We start from the raw sequence: 20959 nt of genomic DNA on the forward strand, positions 1-20959 counted from the left end.
CTACAAAGACAATCAAGTGGACAATCAAGATGGAGACCACCATGGTCGAGGTTCTTTCTGAAAAGCAGAAGGGTAAGGGAAAGGAGGAAGGCAAGCAAGAAGTCAGCTGGGTACATTTGGAGAGTGTGATGAGGAAACAGGGAATGCATCTCAGCTGTTTTCAGTAGGTCTGCCTTCAAATGAAAACTGGGAGTACTGTCTGTCCGTAGATTATTCAAAGTAGAGGAGAATGGTACATGGAGTCAAACTAGAGCAAGTCATTTCCCTGTGCCGCACGTGCAGGCCTGGAGCCTGCATTTTGCAGTGATGTCAGTGGTTCAGAGGGGATGTCTATGATTGTAGAAGCACTGGCTTTTTTCAAAAAGACCGCTCTCATCTCCTTCCCTATTCTGGGCAGGGGGACATAGTGCGATGGAATCCAGAGCTTTTAGCAAGCTACAAATGTGCTCTAGTCCTGAGTGACTCCTGACCCTATTCAGAGCTCATTTTGTGAGACAGTCATTTCATGGAAATCCTTGAAAGATGACCAACATAGAGGAAAGCAGATTCGGTGGGAACTGAAGACTTGGGAGAGCTCATACTTTGAGTATCCAAAGACTTATTTTTCATGGGCCTTCCCACAAGTTATAAGTATGGAAAGTTATGGGAAGGAAAGACTTCTGCGATAACACAGTCGACCCTTTTCCCTTTGCTTTACCATACTTTGAGACTTTAATCTTACCATCCATTGTTTCCTAGAACTGAGTCCTCTGTCTTCTCCCGTGATTGCATCAAGAAAGCCCAAGTTGCCTAAAGCGGAGGATGCAAGGAAGGAGGGCACACCAGTGTCCCCCGTGGGTATGGAAATCAAGAATGTTTTTAATGAGCCCTTCTGCTGAAAGTGTATATCTCAGCCAATCGGTGGGGGGAAAGTTCTTGGATCAGAAATGGATGACCCCTTTCACTGCACTCTACACCATTGGTGCTCCCTGACTTCTAGCACAACTGGAGGAACAGCACAGGTGTTGGGAGTGCAGCGCACCGAAGAACTCCCATATGTGTCAAGGAAGATATCTGCCATCACATCCTTCCTCACTGTGCCTCTCTCCGTTGGCATCCATTCCCTTTCCTCTTTGATTTATGGCTATTGCAAAGAGTCTTGGGGTTGGAAACTTCACTGCTTGTGTTGATTCAACCTATGTTTCTGCCCCTGTTTAAGGTGGTACCATGCAGCCTTGTGGTTTTGAGAACCCAAAACCAGGAAATATGCACACAAACCCTAAAGGGCCAAAGGCTACCAAAGTTATTCCCAAAGTGAAGCATGAGTGTCCAGCTCCTTCTTAATATGAGACCAAGGTATGGCTGGTTTGGTCACATGCATGGCTAATTGACTCTATGTCCCTTTTCCTTTTCAGTATCTCAGACGGCTCCTTCCTTGAAGGTAATTGCACCTTGCGCTTCTCTTCCTAAGACCTACACATGGCAGTAATTACACAGCTTTTATTTGATATCATTTTCCCGAACCCATCCAGCCTCCCACTGGATTGAGACATTCTCGTGAAACTACAGACATAGAGATGAAGGGTGCCAGGAAGAAGGATGTCAAGACTATTACATCAGGTACATTTTGCACTAGGAGTTCTTTGGAAAGGCGTCTATGGACACACCTGAAATGGTGGCATTATGTGAAAACCTCTGAAAGGCTCCCATTCCTCATTCTTTTGTATCCCCCATTGGAAGGGGAGATTGGATACAGAAAAGGCCAGTGTCAACGTGGGCATTCACGTTGGTACAAAATTGCCTTTATCAACGTGAGAAAAATACCATTCAAGGCAACCATTAACTCAGTGGTGGGTAAAACCCAAGATCCACTACTGGATTTAGGGATTTATAATCATGAATGAGGAAGCTTAGGCTAACGTGCTGCAGAGTTTCCAGATGTGCAGTGGACAGCTAGGCGGTAGTGTCAGGCTCCTGAGAGACTGAGCTCCATATTGGACTTGGACACAAAAATAGATGGTGAGCCAGTGAGACATGTGAAGAAGCCACGTAAAAACAATCAGATTGAGTGCTATCACGACACCCAGCATGCTCTTTGATGGCTCACACCCATATTGTGCTCTATGCACGGATTTACTCAGTCAGTGACCTCCTCCTTCTGTGTGCTTTATTCTGCACTCACTTACTATGTTACCTCACTATACGTTTCCCCTCTCCTCTTTCCTATAGAAAAAGTATGGTATTATCAGGACATAGGCAATAGCTTCCTTGCATGGTCTCTCAGGCTGCCCATCCAAAGTTCCTCCTTCACGACACTGATGCCATCGACCCTATTCCTATTCATGCCTGTAATAGTCATTTTCAAGGGAGGGAATTGAACCCAGGACCTTGACATGCAAAGCAGTTTCTCTACCACTGAGCCTGAATGCCAGCTCTTCTGATTCATTGAGGACTTTGGCAATTCCAAGGCTCAGGACATCGCACGCCAAACATGAAGAACACTTTCCTCAGTGTAGGCAGCTGAGCAGCACAGAAACCAGATGTTGGATACAAACACCTGAATCCTGTCCTCTAGTTCCTGTCCCATCTGATTGGATACGTTTTACAGACTTGTGAAATGATCCCCCATTCTAGGCACACAGATTTTTAGTTGAATTCACTTAAGAAGCTCATTGTTCCCTCGCACTGACGACTTCGTGTCCTCTACGTGTCTGCATACCTTCCCCCAGTCCAGGTGTGCATCCAAATTATATTCTACACAATCGCCACCAATTTCGCACAGGCCCCTCGCATTCCATGTACCCGGGGGATGTGTCACGTTGCTCTCGCTACACTGCACGTATGAGGCATGAACCTCGGTGTACCCACGTTGCCTTTATGCACTGATGTTTTATGCACGTGATGGTCCCAGTGTTGTCAAGTCAACTAGAAACCTTTCAGAGTGTAAATCGGGCCTCTCTCGGTGTATGCATCCCTGTCCCCTGTCCTTTCAGTCACTTGACACGACTCCAACTGTATTTGTTTTGAGCCATGCAGATGCCATTGAATCATGGTCTCTTTCTCTCCCTTGCAAATCCCTTCCTTGCTGTCACCATTTCCGACCCCTGGCTGCCCCCCATGCTCACTCATTGAGACACTGCTCTGGCCCTACCTGCAGGAACACCACCACATCTGAAGTCTTTTATCCACACTAGCACTTACCAGGAGCTCAGTCAACTATCAGGTCAAGTAAATCAAGACTCTTGGCAATGGTGACTGATACCATTGACTGAGGATGGGACCCATATTGTTGTTCCCTGCAATCCAGAAATCATGATGATCCAGAGCTCAGGGAATCATCCAGTGGAAAAACAAGTAAAGAGCTAGCCAAGGAGCAATGCAAGAAACAGCAGTCTGTGTACCTAGGAAATTTATGTCAGCTTCATCCAATGGTTTTCCTAATACCTAGCATAAGATCCCAAGGGAGGAAATCCGGTGGCAGAGTGTTTGCCAAGCATGCCAAAGTCCATGGGTCCCATTCCAGGTTCACTCACTCACACACAGTAGCAATGTAAGTAAAAAAATCAGCATTCAGCTGAAAGTGAAGCTGCACGTAAATGCATGTGTGGGAAAAGAGAAGTGAATTACTGTTAGAACTGTGTATTTCCATTAGGACACAGCATCCCTGTTCAGGATGTTCTCATTCATTTATGTAAATCTGCATATTTGTCAGCAGAAGCACATTTCCATGTGAAGGCAGAGGAAGCGGGCACAACCCTTGGTGGTTCCAAGAAGTGGAAGCCAAAGGTATGTAAACATGGCCATTTCCCTTCCTGGCTTCCCAACATTTGCCTTGCTCTACTAATGGACAGTAGGCCCCATGAAATGACCTCTCTGACTATTCTCATCAAGCCGAGATCATCACTGAATCCTTCGGTCTAAAAACACTTGGAAACTTTAAGAATGTGCAAACCATTTCAGAATTCATGGTACCTTATTGAACTAGTTGCTCCTTAGGTCTGAGGCCTAAAATTGCTTGGGGTTTTCTGCTTCCATTTGGAGAACCTCCTGAAATGATCAATGACTTATGATCAAATATTAGACTGATTTAAGAGCTGGTTATTATGATGGACTCATGAAAAACACCAATGGCCACCGAATGGACTCATGTTCAAGGGTGGTCCCTACTTGTGGCCCAAAAGGTTAGGATTATACTACTAGCCTCTAACCAAGGGCCATGGATTTCAATAGGCCTTGTCTTCAGTGTCTATTCCCCATTAGAGAACTGGGTCAATTCTGGAACACAGCTTCCTGAGCATTCAGGCAAGAGAGCCATGAGAAAACGGGGGAAGGGGCAAGAATAGGAAAGGCAGATGTTAAAATATTACTGTTGGCACAAGAATAGGATCTTGTGTCTCCAAGATCCAAGAAACTACCCCAAAGGCTTGCAGAAGTAATAAACAAATTGACCAAAAAAGCAGGATAGACAATGAATATTTAAAAAGGAAGAAAGAAAGAGAAAGAAAAAAGAAAGAAAGGGAAAGAAAGAAAGAAAAGAAAGACACCTGTGCTTTCCCATAGGCCCACGTTGAATGTTCGGACTATGCAATCAGGAAAGGCATTTTCATTCCCATGATATTCTGAGTTGCCCTGCTAGATTCCTCCACACTCTTTTTGTGCCTGTCTCCTGGCCTATTCAATTTTCATGTACCAGGGCGTCTTGAAAATGTGTACTCAAAATCACTTTTATGCCTTGGTACCCTGTTCTGTCACTGTTTGCTTTTTGACTACAACGTGCTGCCTACACAACCACATCATGAAGCCCAAGTTAGGTAAATGCAAAATGGAGAAATCTTTCTCTCCCTAATTTGGCATCATATGCGAAGGATGAGTCTTCCTCTCGGTAAAAATTTCCCCAAAGGTTTTTTAGATTGCAAAAGTTTTTGTTCAGCTAAGGAGGCCCAGGTAATGCTGTTCTGTTTCCCTTCAGCATAGCATAATTCAAATTCTTACAAACCAACGTGATTCTATCCCAAATGTCCTGTCATCAGAATGTTGCCTGTGTGTAATGCTGGCTGATATCCGAATTTGTCAGAATGTGTTCGAGTATATTTTAAATATCATTCTCTCCTTTATGCTAGAAAACGTTGAGTCGGGTTAGGTGTTACAGGAGTAGTATGTCTGCGCAGTTTCGCGCATCAGATAGTATGTTTTGGGAGGATGTGTTTCTTCTGTGGTGGCGTTCTCCTTTCAGAGTCAGTAGCCATGTGAAGATGAAAGTTGGTCTTCGTGGGGGAGGATATATGAAGTTCTCTTTTCAATCGTTCAATTTTGGAAGATTAGACTTGTCTAGTTTTTTAATCCTTACTGACGTGCACAGCCCAAGCGACATGTCTGCTTTAAAATGCTGATTCAGAATGGGTTATTGATATGAATTTTAAAGGATATCAATTTTGATATTAATTTTGCCAGAGAGTCTCTGAGATTTGCTCAGGAGAGAACTTGGATGGTTCCTCTGAGGATATGCTTGAAAAGGAAGCCCATACTCTGGAAGGTAAGAGCCTTTATATTTTTCATATAAAAAATTACAGTGGACAGCATATTTATTTCAATCCTAAGCAGCAGTCTATTTGAATAGTGGAAGACAGGAATCTACTGAGTAGTGGAAGGTAACAATGGGTACATCTCCTGCCTTTGGAGGGACAGGTAACATCCAGAGTGTCATGAGGTGATTGGAACCAATGATTCAAAACCTGAGCAGACTAAGGCTGGGAAACACTGGAGGGGACAGTAGAAGGTGGATTGAAGAAGGAGCAAAACAGAGTACAGGGAGTCAATGGAGAGAAAAGAAGCAAGCAGGTGTGCACCGTGAAGGGGGGAATCTCAGATGACTGGCTACAGAGAGAGAAAGAGAGAGACAGGGAGAGAAGCATATTAGAGATGCCAGAAAGCCTTGTGAGCTTCAGGGACCAAACTTGGCATGAGATGTAGTGCCAGTTGTTCCAATCTTCCTGTCTTCCTCCTGGAGAGAAAGGCGTTCAGGAACTCAGTCCCAGGTCATGCAGAGCTACCTTGATGGACCACCCGTAAACTGACATGGTCCCACAGCCACAAACAGAATTGAACATCCTAAGAAACGCTGGTATTTTTTGGTCACCAAGGCCCCAGCCTGACCGAAGGTCCACTGCAAAAATTGACTCCTTATACATCTTTGATTTGGGGGACCTGGTAGAGAGGAGACTGTGGCTCGATTCCAAATAGGCAGTTGAAGTTGAAGAATTTAGGGTTGGACTCCCACAGACTGCATCTCTCCACTCCCGTGGGTCATCTGTTGGGGACCAGGTTCAAAATACGCACTGCAATTCGGCAGGTCTTGGATTCTGCATCTGTAATGGGTTCTAAGGTGATTCCAATGGTCCTGGCCCTCAGAGCACATTCTGAGGAGTCAGGGAATGGACTTCTCCTTAATGAAGCCTCAGTGAAGAGCCATGGGGAGGTAGCTGAGGACCAAAGGAGACTTATGGAAGGCCAAGGATTTGCTTTCATCTCTGAGCATGGCTCTTGACAAGGGAGAAGGCCCTTGTAAGGTTATTTGAGAAAAAGAGTGAGTGGGAGAAATCCCTACAAAGACAATCAAGTGGACAATCAAGATGGAGACCACCATGGTCGAGGTTCTTTCTGAAAAGCAGAAGGGTAAGGGAAAGGAGGAAGGCAAGCAAGAAGTCAGCTGGGTACATTTGGAGAGTGTGATGAGGAAACAGGGAATGCATCTCAGCTGTTTTCAGTAGGTCTGCCTTCAAATGAAAACTGGGAGTACTGTCTGTCCGTAGATTATTCAAAGTAGAGGAGAATGGTACATGGAGTCAAACTAGAGCAAGTCATTTCCCTGTGCCGCACGTGCAGGCCTGGAGCCTGCATTTTGCAGTGATGTCAGTGGTTCAGAGGGGATGTCTATGATTGTAGAAGCACTGGCTTTTTTCAAAAAGACCGCTCTCATCTCCTTCCCTATTCTGGGCAGGGGGACATAGTGCGATGGAATCCAGAGCTTTTAGCAAGCTACAAATGTGCTCTAGTCCTGAGTGACTCCTGACCCTATTCAGAGCTCATTTTGTGAGACAGTCATTTCATGGAAATCCTTGAAAGATGACCAACATAGAGGAAAGCAGATTCGGTGGGAACTGAAGACTTGGGAGAGCTCATACTTTGAGTATCCAAAGACTTATTTTTCATGGGCCTTCCCACAAGTTATAAGTATGGAAAGTTATGGGAAGGAAAGACTTCTGCGATAACACAGTCGACCCTTTTCCCTTTGCTTTACCATACTTTGAGACTTTAATCTTACCATCCATTGTTTCCTAGAACTGAGTCCTCTGTCTTCTCCCGTGATTGCATCAAGAAAGCCCAAGTTGCCTAAAGCGGAGGATGCAAGGAAGGAGGGCACACCAGTGTCCCCCGTGGGTATGGAAATCAAGAATGTTTTTAATGAGCCCTTCTGCTGAAAGTGTATATCTCAGCCAATCGGTGGGGGGAAAGTTCTTGGATCAGAAATGGATGACCCCTTTCACTGCACTCTACACCATTGGTGCTCCCTGACTTCTAGCACAACTGGAGGAACAGCACAGGTGTTGGGAGTGCAGCGCACCGAAGAACTCCCATATGTGTCAAGGAAGATATCTGCCATCACATCCTTCCTCACTGTGCCTCTCTCCGTTGGCATCCATTCCCTTTCCTCTTTGATTTATGGCTATTGCAAAGAGTCTCGGGGTTGGAAACTTCACTGCTTGTGTTGATTCAACCTATGTTTCTGCCCCTGTTTAAGGTGGTACCATGCAGCCTTGTGGTTTTGAGAACCCAAAACCAGGAAATATGCACACAAACCCTAAAGGGCCAAAGGCTACCAAAGTTATTCCCAAAGTGAAGCATGAGTGTCCAGCTCCTTCTTAATATGAGACCAAGGTATGGCTGGTTTGGTCACATGCATGGCTAATTGACTCTATGTCCCTTTTCCTTTTCAGTATCTCAGACGGCTCCTTCCTTGAAGGTAATTGCACCTTGCGCTTCTCTTCCTAAGACCTACACATGGCAGTAATTACACAGCTTTTATTTGATATCATTTTCCCGAACCCATCCAGCCTCCCACTGGATTGAGACATTCTCGTGAAACTACAGACATAGAGATGAAGGGTGCCAGGAAGAAGGATGTCAAGACTATTACATCAGGTACATTTTGCACTAGGAGTTCTTTGGAAAGGCGTCTATGGACACACCTGAAATGGTGGCATTATGTGAAAACCTCTGAAAGGCTCCCATTCCTCATTCTTTTGTATCCCCCATTGGAAGGGGAGATTGGATACAGAAAAGGCCAGTGTCAACGTGGGCATTCACGTTGGTACAAAATTGCCTTTATCAACGTGAGAAAAATACCATTCAAGGCAACCATTAACTCAGTGGTGGGTAAAACCCAAGATCCACTACTGGATTTAGGGATTTATAATCATGAATGAGGAAGCTTAGGCTAACGTGCTGCAGAGTTTCCAGATGTGCAGTGGACAGCTAGGCGGTAGTGTCAGGCTCCTGAGAGACTGAGCTCCATATTGGACTTGGACACAAAAATAGATGGTGAGCCAGTGAGACATGTGAAGAAGCCACGTAAAAACAATCAGATTGAGTGCTATCACGACACCCAGCATGCTCTTTGATGGCTCACACCCATATTGTGCTCTATGCACGGATTTACTCAGTCAGTGACCTCCTCCTTCTGTGTGCTTTATTCTGCACTCACTTACTATGTTACCTCACTATACGTTTCCCCTCTCCTCTTTCCTATAGAAAAAGTATGGTATTATCAGGACATAGGCAATAGCTTCCTTGCATGGTCTCTCAGGCTGCCCATCCAAAGTTCCTCCTTCACGACACTGATGCCATCGACCCTATTCCTATTCATGCCTGTAATAGTCATTTTCAAGGGAGGGAATTGAACCCAGGACCTTGACATGCAAAGCAGTTTCTCTACCACTGAGCCTGAATGCCAGCTCTTCTGATTCATTGAGGACTTTGGCAATTCCAAGGCTCAGGACATCGCACGCCAAACATGAAGAACACTTTCCTCAGTGTAGGCAGCTGAGCAGCACAGAAACCAGATGTTGGATACAAACACCTGAATCCTGTCCTCTAGTTCCTGTCCCATCTGATTGGATACGTTTTACAGACTTGTGAAATGATCCCCCATTCTAGGCACACAGATTTTTAGTTGAATTCACTTAAGAAGCTCATTGTTCCCTCGCACTGACGACTTCGTGTCCTCTACGTGTCTGCATACCTTCCCCCAGTCCAGGTGTGCATCCAAATTATATTCTACACAATCGCCACCAATTTCGCACAGGCCCCTCGCATTCCATGTACCCGGGGGATGTGTCACGTTGCTCTCGCTACACTGCACGTATGAGGCATGAACCTCGGTGTACCCACGTTGCCTTTATGCACTGATGTTTTATGCACGTGATGGTCCCAGTGTTGTCAAGTCAACTAGAAACCTTTCAGAGTGTAAATCGGGCCTCTCTCGGTGTATGCATCCCTGTCCCCTGTCCTTTCAGTCACTTGACACGACTCCAACTGTATTTGTTTTGAGCCATGCAGATGCCATTGAATCATGGTCTCTTTCTCTCCCTTGCAAATCCCTTCCTTGCTGTCACCATTTCCGACCCCTGGCTGCCCCCCATGCTCACTCATTGAGACACTGCTCTGGCCCTACCTGCAGGAACACCACCACATCTGAAGTCTTTTATCCACACTAGCACTTACCAGGAGCTCAGTCAACTATCAGGTCAAGTAAATCAAGACTCTTGGCAATGGTGACTGATACCATTGACTGAGGATGGGACCCATATTGTTGTTCCCTGCAATCCAGAAATCATGATGATCCAGAGCTCAGGGAATCATCCAGTGGAAAAACAAGTAAAGAGCTAGCCAAGGAGCAATGCAAGAAACAGCAGTCTGTGTACCTAGGAAATTTATGTCAGCTTCATCCAATGGTTTTCCTAATACCTAGCATAAGATCCCAAGGGAGGAAATCCGGTGGCAGAGTGTTTGCCAAGCATGCCAAAGTCCATGGGTCCCATTCCAGGTTCACTCACTCACACACAGTAGCAATGTAAGTAAAAAAATCAGCATTCAGCTGAAAGTGAAGCTGCACGTAAATGCATGTGTGGGAAAAGAGAAGTGAATTACTGTTAGAACTGTGTATTTCCATTAGGACACAGCATCCCTGTTCAGGATGTTCTCATTCATTTATGTAAATCTGCATATTTGTCAGCAGAAGCACATTTCCATGTGAAGGCAGAGGAAGCGGGCACAACCCTTGGTGGTTCCAAGAAGTGGAAGCCAAAGGTATGTAAACATGGCCATTTCCCTTCCTGGCTTCCCAACATTTGCCTTGCTCTACTAATGGACAGTAGGCCCCATGAAATGACCTCTCTGACTATTCTCATCAAGCCGAGATCATCACTGAATCCTTCGGTCTAAAAACACTTGGAAACTTTAAGAATGTGCAAACCATTTCAGAATTCATGGTACCTTATTGAACTAGTTGCTCCTTAGGTCTGAGGCCTAAAATTGCTTGGGGTTTTCTGCTTCCATTTGGAGAACCTCCTGAAATGATCAATGACTTATGATCAAATATTAGACTGATTTAAGAGCTGGTTATTATGATGGACTCATGAAAAACACCAATGGCCACCGAATGGACTCATGTTCAAGGGTGGTCCCTACTTGTGGCCCAAAAGGTTAGGATTATACTACTAGCCTCTAACCAAGGGCCATGGATTTCAATAGGCCTTGTCTTCAGTGTCTATTCCCCATTAGAGAACTGGGTCAATTCTGGAACACAGCTTCCTGAGCATTCAGGCAAGAGAGCCATGAGAAAACGGGGGAAGGGGCAAGAATAGGAAAGGCAGATGTTAAAATATTACTGTTGGCACAAGAATAGGATCTTGTGTCTCCAAGATCCAAGAAACTACCCCAAAGGCTTGCAGAAGTAATAAACAAATTGACCAAAAAAGCAGGATAGACAATGAATATTTAAAAAGGAAGAAAGAAAGAGAAAGAAAAAAGAAAGAAAGGGAAAGAAAGAAAGAAAAGAAAGACACCTGTGCTTTCCCATAGGCCCACGTTGAATGTTCGGACTATGCAATCAGGAAAGGCATTTTCATTCCCATGATATTCTGAGTTGCCCTGCTAGATTCCTCCACACTCTTTTTGTGCCTGTCTCCTGGCCTATTCAATTTTCATGTACCAGGGCGTCTTGAAAATGTGTACTCAAAATCACTTTTATGCCTTGGTACCCTGTTCTGTCACTGTTTGCTTTTTGACTACAACGTGCTGCCTACACAACCACATCATGAAGCCCAAGTTAGGTAAATGCAAAATGGAGAAATCTTTCTCTCCCTAATTTGGCATCATATGCGAAGGATGAGTCTTCCTCTCGGTAAAAATTTCCCCAAAGGTTTTTTAGATTGCAAAAGTTTTTGTTCAGCTAAGGAGGCCCAGGTAATGCTGTTCTGTTTCCCTTCAGCATAGCATAATTCAAATTCTTACAAACCAACGTGATTCTATCCCAAATGTCCTGTCATCAGAATGTTGCCTGTGTGTAATGCTGGCTGATATCCGAATTTGTCAGAATGTGTTCGAGTATATTTTAAATATCATTCTCTCCTTTATGCTAGAAAACGTTGAGTCGGGTTAGGTGTTACAGGAGTAGTATGTCTGCGCAGTTTCGCGCATCAGATAGTATGTTTTGGGAGGATGTGTTTCTTCTGTGGTGGCGTTCTCCTTTCAGAGTCAGTAGCCATGTGAAGATGAAAGTTGGTCTTCGTGGGGGAGGATATATGAAGTTCTCTTTTCAATCGTTCAATTTTGGAAGATTAGACTTGTCTAGTTTTTTAATCCTTACTGACGTGCACAGCCCAAGCGACATGTCTGCTTTAAAATGCTGATTCAGAATGGGTTATTGATATGAATTTTAAAGGATATCAATTTTGATATTAATTTTGCCAGAGAGTCTCTGAGATTTGCTCAGGAGAGAACTTGGATGGTTCCTCTGAGGATATGCTTGAAAAGGAAGCCCATACTCTGGAAGGTAAGAGCCTTTATATTTTTCATATAAAAAATTACAGTGGACAGCATATTTATTTCAATCCTAAGCAGCAGTCTATTTGAATAGTGGAAGACAGGAATCTACTGAGTAGTGGAAGGTAACAATGGGTACATCTCCTGCCTTTGGAGGGACAGGTAACATCCAGAGTGTCATGAGGTGATTGGAACCAATGATTCAAAACCTGAGCAGACTAAGGCTGGGAAACACTGGAGGGGACAGTAGAAGGTGGATTGAAGAAGGAGCAAAACAGAGTACAGGGAGTCAATGGAGAGAAAAGAAGCAAGCAGGTGTGCACCGTGAAGGGGGGAATCTCAGATGACTGGCTACAGAGAGAGAAAGAGAGAGACAGGGAGAGAAGCATATTAGAGATGCCAGAAAGCCTTGTGAGCTTCAGGGACCAAACTTGGCATGAGATGTAGTGCCAGTTGTTCCAATCTTCCTGTCTTCCTCCTGGAGAGAAAGGCGTTCAGGAACTCAGTCCCAGGTCATGCAGAGCTACCTTGATGGACCACCCGTAAACTGACATGGTCCCACAGCCACAAACAGAATTGAACATCCTAAGAAACGCTGGTATTTTTTGGTCACCAAGGCCCCAGCCTGACCGAAGGTCCACTGCAAAAATTGACTCCTTATACATCTTTGATTTGGGGGACCTGGTAGAGAGGAGACTGTGGCTCGATTCCAAATAGGCAGTTGAAGTTGAAGAATTTAGGGTTGGACTCCCACAGACTGCATCTCTCCACTCCCGTGGGTCATCTGTTGGGGACCAGGTTCAAAATACGCACTGCAATTCGGCAGGTCTTGGATTCTGCATCTGTAATGGGTTCTAAGGTGATTCCAATGGTCCTGGCCCTCAGAGCACATTCTGAGGAGTCAGGGAATGGACTTCTCCTTAATGAAGCCTCAGTGAAGAGCCATGGGGAGGTAGCTGAGGACCAAAGGAGACTTATGGAAGGCCAAGGATTTGCTTTCATCTCTGAGCATGGCTCTTGACAAGGGAGAAGGCCCTTGTAAGGTTATTTGAGAAAAAGAGTGAGTGGGAGAAATCCCTACAAAGACAATCAAGTGGACAATCAAGATGGAGACCACCATGGTCGAGGTTCTTTCTGAAAAGCAGAAGGGTAAGGGAAAGGAGGAAGGCAAGCAAGAAGTCAGCTGGGTACATTTGGAGAGTGTGATGAGGAAACAGGGAATGCATCTCAGCTGTTTTCAGTAGGTCTGCCTTCAAATGAAAACTGGGAGTACTGTCTGTCCGTAGATTATTCAAAGTAGAGGAGAATGGTACATGGAGTCAAACTAGAGCAAGTCATTTCCCTGTGCCGCACGTGCAGGCCTGGAGCCTGCATTTTGCAGTGATGTCAGTGGTTCAGAGGGGATGTCTATGATTGTAGAAGCACTGGCTTTTTTCAAAAAGACCGCTCTCATCTCCTTCCCTATTCTGGGCAGGGGGACATAGTGCGATGGAATCCAGAGCTTTTAGCAAGCTACAAATGTGCTCTAGTCCTGAGTGACTCCTGACCCTATTCAGAGCTCATTTTGTGAGACAGTCATTTCATGGAAATCCTTGAAAGATGACCAACATAGAGGAAAGCAGATTCGGTGGGAACTGAAGACTTGGGAGAGCTCATACTTTGAGTATCCAAAGACTTATTTTTCATGGGCCTTCCCACAAGTTATAAGTATGGAAAGTTATGGGAAGGAAAGACTTCTGCGATAACACAGTCGACCCTTTTCCCTTTGCTTTACCATACTTTGAGACTTTAATCTTACCATCCATTGTTTCCTAGAACTGAGTCCTCTGTCTTCTCCCGTGATTGCATCAAGAAAGCCCAAGTTGCCTAAAGCGGAGGATGCAAGGAAGGAGGGCACACCAGTGTCCCCCGTGGGTATGGAAATCAAGAATGTTTTTAATGAGCCCTTCTGCTGAAAGTGTATATCTCAGCCAATCGGTGGGGGGAAAGTTCTTGGATCAGAAATGGATGACCCCTTTCACTGCACTCTACACCATTGGTGCTCCCTGACTTCTAGCACAACTGGAGGAACAGCACAGGTGTTGGGAGTGCAGCGCACCGAAGAACTCCCATATGTGTCAAGGAAGATATCTGCCATCACATCCTTCCTCACTGTGCCTCTCTCCGTTGGCATCCATTCCCTTTCCTCTTTGATTTATGGCTATTGCAAAGAGTCTCGGGGTTGGAAACTTCACTGCTTGTGTTGATTCAACCTATGTTTCTGCCCCTGTTTAAGGTGGTACCATGCAGCCTTGTGGTTTTGAGAACCCAAAACCAGGAAATATGCACACAAACCCTAAAGGGCCAAAGGCTACCAAAGTTATTCCCAAAGTGAAGCATGAGTGTCCAGCTCCTTCTTAATATGAGACCAAGGTATGGCTGGTTTGGTCACATGCATGGCTAATTGACTCTATGTCCCTTTTCCTTTTCAGTATCTCAGACGGCTCCTTCCTTGAAGGTAATTGCACCTTGCGCTTCTCTTCCTAAGACCTACACATGGCAGTAATTACACAGCTTTTATTTGATATCATTTTCCCGAACCCATCCAGCCTCCCACTGGATTGAGACATTCTCGTGAAACTACAGACATAGAGATGAAGGGTGCCAGGAAGAAGGATGTCAAGACTATTACATCAGGTACATTTTGCACTAGGAGTTCTTTGGAAAGGCGTCTATGGACACACCTGAAATGGTGGCATTATGTGAAAACCTCTGAAAGGCTCCCATTCCTCATTCTTTTGTATCCCCCATTGGAAGGGGAGATTGGATACAGAAAAGGCCAGTGTCAACGTGGGCATTCACGTTGGTACAAAATTGCCTTTATCAACGTGAGAAAAATACCATTCAAGGCAACCATTAACTCAGTGGTGGGTAAAACCCAAGATCCACTACTGGATTTAGGGATTTATAATCATGAATGAGGAAGCTTAGGCTAACGTGCTGCAGAGTTTCCAGATGTGCAGTGGACAGCTAGGCGGTAGTGTCAGGCTCCTGAGAGACTGAGCTCCATATTGGACTTGGACACAAAAATAGATGGTGAGCCAGTGAGACATGTGAAGAAGCCACGTAAAAACAATCAGATTGAGTGCTATCACGACACCCAGCATGCTCTTTGATGGCTCACACCCATATTGTGCTCTATGCACGGATTTACTCAGTCAGTGACCTCCTCCTTCTGTGTGCTTTATTCTGCACTCACTTACTATGTTACCTCACTATACGTTTCCCCTCTCCTCTTTCCTATAGAAAAAGTATGGTATTATCAGGACATAGGCAATAGCTTCCTTGCATGGTCTCTCAGGCTGCCCATCCAAAGTTCCTCCTTCACGACACTGATGCCATCGACCCTATTCCTATTCATGCCTGTAATAGTCATTTTCAAGGGAGGGAATTGAACCCAGGACCTTGACATGCAAAGCAGTTTCTCTACCACTGAGCCTGAATGCCAGCTCTTCTGATTCATTGAGGACTTTGGCAATTCCAAGGCTCAGGACATCGCACGCCAAACATGAAGAACACTTTCCTCAGTGTAGGCAGCTGAGCAGCACAGAAACCAGATGTTGGATACAAACACCTGAATCCTGTCCTCTAGTTCCTGTCCCATCTGATTGGATACGTTTTACAGACTTGTGAAATGATCCCCCATTCTAGGCACACAGATTTTTAGTTGAATTCACTTAAGAAGCTCATTGTTCCCTCGCACTGACGACTTCGTGTCCTCTACGTGTCTGCATACCTTCCCCCAGTCCAGGTGTGCATCCAAATTATATTCTACACAATCGCCACCAATTTCGCACAGGCCCCTCGCATTCCATGTACCCGGGGGATGTGTCACGTTGCTCTCGCTACACTGCACGTATGAGGCATGAACCTCGGTGTACCCACGTTGCCTTTATGCACTGATGTTTTATGCACGTGATGGTCCCAGTGTTGTCAAGTCAACTAGAAACCTTTCAGAGTGTAAATCGGGCCTCTCTCGGTGTATGCATCCCTGTCCCCTGTCCTTTCAGTCACTTGACACGACTCCAACTGTATTTGTTTTGAGCCATGCAGATGCCATTGAATCATGGTCTCTTTCTCTCCCTTGCAAATCCCTTCCTTGCTGTCACCATTTCCGACCCCTGGCTGCCCCCCATGCTCACTCATTGAGACACTGCTCTGGCCCTACCTGCAGGAACACCACCACATCTGAAGTCTTTTATCCACACTAGCACTTACCAGGAGCTCAGTCAACTATCAGGTCAAGTAAATCAAGACTCTTGGCAATGGTGACTGATACCATTGACTGAGGATGGGACCCATATTGTTGTTCCCTGCAATCCAGAAATCATGATGATCCAGAGCTCAGGGAATCATCCAGTGGAAAAACAAGTAAAGAGCTAGCCAAGGAGCAATGCAAGAAACAGCAGTCTGTGTACCTAGGAAATTTATGTCAGCTTCATCCAATGGTTTTCCTAATACCTAGCATAAGATCCCAAGGGAGGAAATCCGGTGGCAGAGTGTTTGCCAAGCATGCCAAAGTCCATGGGTCCCATTCCAGGTTCACTCACTCACACACAGTAGCAATGTAAGTAAAAAAATCAGCATTCAGCTGAAAGTGAAGCTGCACGTAAATGCATGTGTGGGAAAAGAGAAGTGAATTACTGTTAGAACTGTGTATTTCCATTAGGACACAGCATCCCTGTTCAGGATGTTCTCATTCATTTATGTAAATCTGCATATTTGTCAGCAGAAGCACATTTCCATGTGAAGGCAGAGGAAGCGGGCACAACCCTTGGTGGTTCCAAGAAGTGGAAGCCAAAGGTATGTAAACATGGCCATTTCCCTTCCTGGCTTCCCAACATTTGCCTTGCTCTACTAATGGACAGTAGGCCCCATGAAATGACCTCTCTGACTATTCTCATCAAGCCGAGATCATCACTGAATCCTTCGGTCTAAAAACACTTGGAAATGTGCAAACCATTTCAGAATTCATGGTACCTTATTGAACTAGTTGCTCCTTAGGTCTGAGGCCTAAAATTGCTTGGGGTTTTCTGCTTCCATTTGGAGAACCTCCTGAAATGATCAATGACTTATGATCAAATATTAGACTGATTTAAGAGCTGGTTATTATGATGGACTCATGAAAAACACCAATGGCCACCGAATGGACTCATGTTCAAGGGTGGTCCCTACTTGTGGCCCAAAAGGTTAGGATTATACTACTAGCCTCTAACCAAGGGCCATGGATTTCAATAGGCCTTGTCTTCAGTGTCTATTCCCCATTAGAGAACTGGGTCAATTCTGGAACACAGCTTCCTGAGCATTCAGGCAAGAGAGCCATGAGAAAACGGGGGAAGGGGCAAGAATAGGAAAGGCAGATGTTAAAATATTACTGTTGGCACAAGAATAGGATCTTGTGTCTCCAAGATCCAAGAAACTACCCCAAAGGCTTGCAGAAGTAATAAACAAATTGACCAAAAAAGCAGGATAGACAATGAATATTTAAAAAGGAAGAAAGAAAGAGAAAGAAAAAAGAAAGAAAGGGAAAGAAAGAAAGAAAAGAAAGACACCTGTGCTTTCCCATAGGCCCACGTTGAATGTTCGGACTATGCAATCAGGAAAGGCATTTTCATTCCCATGATATTCTGAGTTGCCCTGCTAGATTCCTCCACACTCTTTTTGTGCCTGTCTCCTGGCCTATTCAATTTTCATGTACCAGGGCGTCTTGAAAATGTGTACTCAAAATCACTTTTATGCCTTGGTACCCTGTTCTGTCACTGTTTGCTTTTTGACTACAACCTGCTGCCTACACAACCACATCATGAAGCCCAAGTTAGGTAAATGCAAAATGGAGAAATCTTTCTCTCCCTAATTTGGCATCATATGCGAAGGATGAGTCTTCCTCTCGGTAAAAATTTCCCCAAAGGTTTTTTAGATTGCAAAAGTTTTTGTTCAGCTAAGGAGGCCCAGGTAATGCTGTTCTGTTTCCCTTCAGCATAGCATAATTCAAATTCTTACAAACCAACGTGATTCTATCCCAAATGTCCTGTCATCAGAATGTTGCCTGTGTGTAATGCTGGCTGATATCCGAATTTGTCAGAATGTGTTCGAGTATATTTTAAATATCATTCTCTCCTTTATGCTAGAAAACGTTGAGTCGGGTTAGGTGTTACAGGAGTAGTATGTCTGCGCAGTTTCGCGCATCAGATAGTATGTTTTGGGAGGATGTGTTTCTTCTGTGGTGGCGTTCTCCTTTCAGAGTCAGTAGCCATGTGAAGATGAAAGTTGGTCTTCGTGGGGGAGGATATATGAAGTTCTCTTTTCAATCGTTCAATTTTGGAAGATTAGACTTGTCTAGTTTTTTAATCCTTACTGACGTGCACAGCCCAAGCGACATGTCTGCTTTAAAATGCTGATTCAGAATGGGTTATTGATATGAATTTTAAAGGATATCAATTTTGATATTAATTTTGCCAGAGAGTCTCTGAGATTTGCTCAGGAGAGAACTTGGATGGTTCCTCTGAGGATATGCTTGAAAAGGAAGCCCATACTCTGGAAGGTAAGAGCCTTTATATTTTTCATATAAAAAATTACAGTGGACAGCATATTTATTTCAATCCTAAGCAGCAGTCTATTTGAATAGTGGAAGACAGGAATCTACTGAGTAGTGGAAGGTAACAATGGGTACATCTCCTGCCTTTGGAGGGACAGGTAACATCCAGAGTGTCATGAGGTGATTGGAACCAATGATTCAAAACCTGAGCAGACTAAGGCTGGGAAACACTGGAGAGGACAGTAGAAGGTGGATTGAAGAAGGAGCAAAACAGAGTACAGGGAGTCAATGGAGAGAAAAGAAGCAAGCAGGTGTGCACCGTGAAGGGGGGAATCTCAGATGACTGGCTACAGAGAGAGAAAGAGAGAGACAGGGAGAGAAGCATATTAGAGATGCCAGAAAGCCTTGTGAGCTTCAGGGACCAAACTTGGCATGAGATGTAGTGCCAGTTGTTCCAATCTTCCTGTCTTCCTCCTGGAGAGAAAGGCGTTCAGGAACTCAGTCCCAGGTCATGCAGAGCTACCTTGATGGACCACCCGTAAACTGACATGGTCCCACAGCCACAAACAGAATTGAACATCCTAAGAAACGCTGGTATTTTTTGGTCACCAAGGCCCCAGCCTGACCGAAGGTCCACTGCAAAAATTGACTCCTTATACATCTTTGATTTGGGGGACCTGGTAGAGAGGAGACTGTGGCTCGATTCCAAATAGGCAGTTGAAGTTGAAGAATTTAGGGTTGGACTCCCACAGACTGCATCTCTCCACTCCCGTGGGTCATCTGTTGGGGACCAGGTTCAAAATACGCACTGCAATTCGGCAGGTCTTGGATTCTGCATCTGTAATGGGTTCTAAGGTGATTCCAATGCTCCTGGCCCTCAGAGCACATTCTGAGGAGTCAGGGAATGGACTTCTCCTTAATGAAGCCTCAGTGAAGAGCCATGGGGAGGTAGCTGAGGACCAAAGGAGACTTATGGAAGGCCAAGGATTTGCTTTCATCTCTGAGCATGGCTCTTGACAAGGGGGAAGGCCCTTGTAAGGTTATTTGAGAAAAAGAGTGAGTGGGAGAAATCCCTACAAAGACAATCAAGTGGACAATCAAGATGGAGACCACCATGGTCGAGGTTCTTTCTGAAAAGCAGAAGGGTAAGGGAAAGGAGGAAGGCAAGCAAGAAGTCAGCTGGGTACATTTGGAGAGTGTGATGAGGAAACAGGGAATGCATCTCAGCTGTTTTCAGTAGGTCTGCCTTCAAATGAAAACTGGGAGTACTGTCTGTCCGTAGATTATTCAAAGTAGAGGAGAATGGTACATGGAGTCAAACTAGAGCAAGTCATTTCCCTGTGCCGCACGTGCAGGCCTGGAGCCTGCATTTTGCAGTGATGTCAGTGGTTCAGAGGGGATGTCTATGATTGTAGAAGCACTGGCTTTTTTCAAAAAGACCGCTCTCATCTCCTTCCCTATTCTGGGCAGGGGGACATAGTGCGATGGAATCCAGAGCTTTTAGCAAGCTACAAATGTGCTCTAGTCCTGAGTGACTCCTGACCCTATTCAGAGCTCATTTTGTGAGACAGTCATTTCATGGAAATCCTTGAAAGATGACCAACATAGAGGAAAGCAGATTCGGTGGAAACTGAAGACTTGGGAGAGCTCATACTTTGAGTATCCAAAGACTTATTTTTCATGGGCCTTCCCACAAGTTATAAGTATGGAAAGTTATGGGAAGGAAAGACTTCTGCGATAACACAGTCGACCCTTTTCCCTTTGCTTTACCATACTTTGAGACTTTAATCTTACCATCCATTGTTTCCTAGAACTGAGTCCTCTGTCTTCTCCCGTGATTGCATCAAGAAAGCCCAAGTTGCCTAAAGCGGAGGATGCAAGGAAGGAGGGCACACCAGTGTCCCCCGTGGGTATGGAAATCAAGAATGTTTTTAATGAGCCCTTCTGCTGAAAGTGTATATCTCAGCCAATCGGTGGGGGGAAAGTTCTTGGATCAGAAATGGATGACCCCTTTCACTGCACTCTACACCATTGGTGCTCCCTGACTTCTAGCACAACTGGAGGAACAGCACAGGTGTTGGGAGTGCAGCGCACCGAAGAACTCCCATATGTGTCAAGGAAGATATCTGCCATCACATCCTTCCTCACTGTGCCTCTCTCCGTTGGCATCCATTCCCTTTCCTCTTTGATTTATGGCTATTGCAAAGAGTCTCGGGGTTGGAAACTTCACTGCTTGTGTTGATTCAACCTATGTTTCTGCCCCTGTTTAAGGTGGTACCATGCAGCCTTGTGGTTTTGAGAACC

At 45.0% G+C, this 20959-nt stretch overlaps 3 long non-coding RNA genes across 3 annotated transcripts; all 3 read left to right on the forward strand.

Moving 5' to 3' along the window:
- The first annotated feature begins 1509 nt into the window (after positions 1 to 1509).
- LOC308652893 lies at positions 1510 to 6103 on the forward strand. The gene is made up of 3 exons (XR_014022926.1): positions 1510 to 1599; positions 3695 to 3765; positions 5431 to 6103. It is a non-coding gene; the product is annotated as an uncharacterized lncRNA (long non-coding RNA).
- A 1985-nt stretch (positions 6104 to 8088) lies between these two features.
- LOC308657554 lies at positions 8089 to 12682 on the forward strand. The gene is made up of 3 exons (XR_014023968.1): positions 8089 to 8178; positions 10274 to 10344; positions 12010 to 12682. It is a non-coding gene; the product is annotated as an uncharacterized lncRNA (long non-coding RNA).
- A 1985-nt stretch (positions 12683 to 14667) lies between these two features.
- LOC308657565 lies at positions 14668 to 18869 on the forward strand. Its single transcript, XR_014023992.1, has 3 exons — positions 14668 to 14757; positions 16853 to 16923; positions 18580 to 18869. It is a non-coding gene; the product is annotated as an uncharacterized lncRNA (long non-coding RNA).
- The last annotated feature ends 2090 nt before the right edge of the window (positions 18870 to 20959 follow it).

This window comes from Spermophilus citellus (assembly GCF_964194105.1).
Source record: "Spermophilus citellus genome assembly, chromosome: 1".
Lineage (NCBI taxonomy): Eukaryota > Metazoa > Chordata > Mammalia > Rodentia > Sciuridae > Spermophilus > Spermophilus citellus.